The 5,447-nt window shown below is 36.1% G+C and overlaps 1 protein-coding gene across 1 annotated transcript in view; it reads left to right on the top strand.

Moving 5' to 3' along the window:
- Window positions 1-4,115: 4,115 nt before the first annotated feature.
- The window catches only part of LOC107684542 (cyclic AMP-responsive element-binding protein 5-like), a 79,579-nt gene continuing 78,247 nt past the window's right edge, over window positions 4,116-5,447 (top strand). The window contains exon 1 of the mRNA XM_016480819.1: window positions 4,116-4,198. The gene's annotated coding sequence lies outside the window, so the exon portion shown is untranslated. The remainder of the gene's footprint in view (window positions 4,199-5,447) is intronic.

Consider the following 5,447-nt stretch of genomic DNA (forward strand, 5'->3'; position numbering starts at 1 on the left):
CACACACACAGAGACAGAGACAGCTCTGCTGCATCTGAATGGGTTTGTTTTGACTAACTATATCTTGAACAAACTCCTTGTATTCTGTAAATATAAACAATAATTATTAGTTCTTGCCCGACAGGGCCTTCATTATACCACTGACATTTGATACGTTCATTTTCTGCTTTTGAGCTGATGGGATATTGTTTTTGTTTGTTTTACTTCTCCAGTGTTGTAACCTTAGTTGCGGTGTTGATCATCCTGTGCTATTGGACTGATGTAAATATGTGGATCCATTTAGAAGAATGCAAAACAAACAAACAAACAACAAACAAATAAATAATAACTGTACTGATATAAATATGTAGATCCATGTAGAGGAATGAGAAATAAATGCACAAACAAGCAAACACTGTGTGCTATTGGACTGATGTAAATATGTGGATCCATCTAGAATAAATATTACATGTTAAATGAACCCTTAATTAAAAATCTGTATTCTACACCTATAAAAGTGCAGTTTACATTCTAATATGTATTTAAATGAGAGGAAAAAAAAAACTAAAATCGATTAAAAAACAAAAAAAATAAACAAAAAAAATGTGTGGGTGTCTGTGAATCTCCTGAACTGATGTAACCGCAACAAATGTTCTCCTTGCAACCATTCCAGTCTTCTGAATGCAATTAAACTGTTCTGGGACATGTTCACCATCAAAGGCGAGTCTAGTTCAGTCCAAGGTCAACTTAAAGGGGTCATATGATGCGATTTCAATTGTTCCTTTCTCTTTAGCTGATTAAACACATGATCTCTCGCTTGTGTTTGTTGACAATGAACCTTTTTGGATGAGGTTTTCTGAAGTCTTCTGTCTCATGTGAATCAACACTCTGATGTCAAATTGCAATCAGGTTTCAGCTGTCGTGTTCTCAAATTGCGGTTCCTGGGATGGGCCATCTTAAGTGCGAATTTCTTATCATTCAGCTAAATTGAGCGTATTCTGCATAATGATTGATTGTACGACTGATGGCTGATTTTAGATGATAAGATAAGAAAAAAACTTCAAACCCAATTAGACCCGACATAAAAATGAGACTTTTTCACCTTTTCCTGGCAAACTGAATTAGACGTTAGGGGACAGACTAAACTGCCATGCATTAGAGATAAAATCCTTTAAAGTGTGGGGTCAGTGACCCATCACTGACTGTGCACTTATGCCACTTACTGCACAGCTCTCCCATGGGATGATGTCTGGATGGCTGGGAGAAATATATAGACCATAAAGGAACAAAAAGTGTCATAAAGCTTTGATTAAGGCCCAGGTTAAAAGACACAGGCAAGCGAAACGGCTGAGTTATGATGGCAGTTGAGGCTATTGTTCCCGTGACAGAGCTCTAAGCACAGTTGGCTCATTGTAAACAGCTCTTTTCTGAGGAGCAGACAGTCATTAATCGCCAAAGCAATCCCAGACTCCTCCGGTGTACCCTCAACATCAGAAATCACACTGCCGCCACCAGCACATTCGCTAAAGCTTGAAAGGTTGCGACTCTGTCTACTCTCAGCAGCTTGCCCAGCCAACATGTATATGTGGGCCCCACATGGTTTATGCTGGGTCTACATGGGTACCAAGTGGGCATGGTCCCAAAATGGGCATCTTATCTGGGGCCCACTTGGGTCAACTAAGTAGGTCCCACATTGGCAAAAACAGATGGGCTCCCTATGTGGGTCCTAGTTGGGTCACAAATGGGAAATGAGTGCATGGGCTCTAAATGGGCAACACAAATGGGGCCCATATGGGTTTAACAAATGGGTTAGACATGGGCAAATACAATTACCATGTCAAACCCACATGGGCCCCACACACAAATGTTGGCTGGGTGTGACTCTGTTTATTTTTACCCTCTAATAGCTGACGTGTCAGTTTAACAGCTACGATGAACCTCATGACCGTTTTCTTTGTTACTGTCTCTTGCATGTAAAAATATACTAATAAAATGACAGTATATTAGATTAATAGTTCTACAGCAGTTTTAATAGCTCCATTATTGTGTTTTTAGGATGTTGTATACAAAGGTTTCAGGCTCATTAGTCAATAATAATGTTTCTGATAATCTGGGCAATGGATCATCATTTTGACCCCCCATCCTCCCCCCCAACACACACCCACATACATTTTTTCAATACACTGAGAATGGTAATCTAAAAATAGCAACGTCTAAGTACTGACTGATTTTAAAAGTCAAAAATAATGTTACTGCTGAATCAACCTAAATACTTTAATTTATAACAAAACTACATTTTATGGCTTAAATCTGGCAGAATCTGGCTCTTTAAGGTAACAATTGCAGTTTTTACAATGTATAGTTTTGCCCTTAAACTAATCTTTACATTTTTTTAAATGTATGGTTCATTTGGTAATGCTTTGAAATAAGGCCATATTAGTTAATGTTGGTTAATGCATTAACTAATATTAACTAACAATTAGCAAACATTTGTTACAATACTTATCAATCTCTGTTGATGTTAAATTTTTTTATTAATATTGAATCTATTCATTTTAGTTCATGTTAGCTCAGATTCGTTATATAATATTAACAGATACAGCTTGTGTTTTTAATGTGTTAGTAAATGTTAAAGTTAACATTAACTAAGATTAATAAATGCTTTAGAAGTATTTTTCATTGTTAGTTTACATTAAAGGGATTGTTCACTAAAAATGTTTAATTCTGTCATCAAAAGACGATATTTTGAAGAGTGTGATTTTTTTGTTACCAAAGATTCAAAGCCATTGACTTCCATTGTATTTTTTTTTTTCTGGAAATCAACCGTCAACTGATACATTCTTCGAAATAACTTATTTTGTGCTCAGCAGAAGAAAGAAACTAATTTTTCATTTTTTGGGTGAACTATTTCTTTAACTAATCAAGCTAACTGAAGCCTTACTGTAAAGTGTTACCAGTAATTTTCTATGTATCATATGTTATTTTGTTTGCCAACATTTGAGTGTAGACTTTGTAAATTATTTTAATACTATATGTTTTGTAATACCAGCACCTGTTTACAGTTGGAATTAATAGAAAGTACTGAATGTCACAGAAATAAACAAAGGTATTAGTTTGTTTGTCCTTCGATGCCACCTGCATCGCATTACGTCTGCCTGGCAATTACCTGCAGACAAAGGAGTCAGAGCTTTGATTCTGTAACACCATCTTCTAAATTCAACACTTGCAGGCAGACATAATCCAACCAATAATTTATTTACCCCTGACACTTTCATTATTTAGTAAGCACAGAGGCACTGGCTAGATGTGCACAATTAACAGACCTTGATAACTGAACTGGGACGTTTGGTGTCTTTAGTCTGTGCATGTTACGTCTCCTGTAAAAGAAAAAAAAAAGTAAATCAAAATCATTTGTTAACATCTCATGAGAAGTCATCAGCATAACAGGTTAGTTGTTCATCAAATATTAAAATGAAAAATGTTCAAAATATTTGACTGTAGCTATAATTTAGCTATATATAATTTATTATATAATTTACTAATTTAATATTAATACACAATCCAAGTGTTAGCTTCAATAATTTAACTAAACTGTTTATTTAGTTGTTTAATTGTCTATGTAATAATTGAAAAAAATGTAGAATCAATTGAGAATATTTATCTCATGATCATAAATACTTTTATAAGCAGTCTATGACTAGTTCACTGCTGCGAACAACAATAGCAACTTGAAGGAGTCAGACAGATGTTGGTTGGTGTTGCCGTCCGGCCGCCACACCCACTGGTCCCGCCCCCGCCCCGCCTGCCCCTCAAGCCCTAATAAAATCATAATAATTTACCTGAACTGTTTATTTAGTTGCCTAATTGTCACTATAATAATTGAAACATTTGAGAATTTATATCTTATGATCATATATCATTTTTATGAACAGCAGTTTATGACTAACTCGCTGCTGCGAACAACAATAACAACTTGAAGTCAGACAGATGTTGGTTGGTGTTGCTGTCCAGACGCCACACCCACTGGCCCTGACCCCGCCCCGCATGCCCAGCTCGCCCCGCCCCTGCGAGGGACCGCAATGATTTAGAAGTTCAGGAATCCCACGTGACGTCACCAAAGGGTGATGTAATGCTTCTCTAAATAGATCGTATTGTAATCTTTCCTCAGTCCAACGTGGTTCCTTCAGAAAGTGTGCTGCATCTTCTCCAGACTTCTGCGGTGAGTTGTTTGAGTTGTTTTCCATACCGATACATCAGTTCCTTCGCATTCACATGCACTTGCCGAGTCGGTGACATTGAAATAATCATTCTCTTGAGCCTGAAGAAGTGACAAGTTGTTGGAGATTCACATAAACAAATTTCAAGTACTTTTACAGAGTCTGTCTGAACGCGTCGATTTAAGTCGTTCACGTTCCATGCAGAAAACAAACTGATCATGACTTATGCTTTTCGGATCTCCAGGGAATGTTTGCATGTAACAGCTTTGCGCGTTGAATTTGCTTTGAATACCCAAATTGCGCGTTAAGGGATCGTGTCGCATTAAACAGCTCGCTTCTTCTTCTTGATTCTGATATCAAAACGTATGTTGTTGCATGGTGCAAAACTTTACGCGGAGCTATTGGTTTGCGCGCAAGAAGCTGTCAAACACGATCGGTGTTTTTACTTAGCTTGTCTTTGTATGAGCATGTTTGTGGCAAGCCATACTGGCACTTAGCCTATTCCTTTAACGAACTCATTTTTGGTACCAGTAGCTACTTATTTCTAAATACTAGTAAGAAATCAAGTAGGGACTAGTATATTTTATATGCTATATATTGTATACTAGTATGTTTCACTAGTAACTATTAATTACGTGTACTTTAGTTACTAGTAACTATTCAAACAGTATCTGTTATAGTTTCCCTAGTATCAGTAATTGAATAGATACATTCATTGTAGACTAGCATTTTTTTAATCTTATAAGTATATAAAGTAGCAATTAAGACAACGCATCAGTGTATATATGAACAAAAATACAGTAAGAAATGTTACTAAAATAACAATTAAGATCAGTGCTAGACAGTGTATTGTAACTAGGTAGGCTACTCAGGACAAAATATAGTCAACCTGGAATAGATAGCAGGAGTAGCTATTCTTAGATAGTTATTGGTAACTTACAAATATGAAAAATAAATAGGCTAGTTACTGGAAACAGTAATATTTACAGTTCAAATGGGTTCCACCAACATAATATGGATATCTATGATGTCTAAACCAGATCCAAATCGAATCCAGTGTCGAAAATGCAATTTGATTCCAGTAACAATTGAGTAGTTAATCGAATAAGTAATGAATATGTACTAGTCACTAATTGAAAAAGATACCTGGTACTATTGGACTACTTAACAGTAGAAATAAGAAATGTTAAAGGGGTCATATGATGCAATTTCAAGTTTTCCTTTCTCTTTGGAGTGTTATAAGCTGTTCGT

This window comes from Sinocyclocheilus anshuiensis, unplaced genomic scaffold (genome assembly GCF_001515605.1).
Source record: "Sinocyclocheilus anshuiensis isolate Anshui unplaced genomic scaffold, SAMN03320099.WGS_v1.1 scaffold225, whole genome shotgun sequence".
NCBI lineage: Eukaryota > Metazoa > Chordata > Actinopteri > Cypriniformes > Cyprinidae > Sinocyclocheilus > Sinocyclocheilus anshuiensis.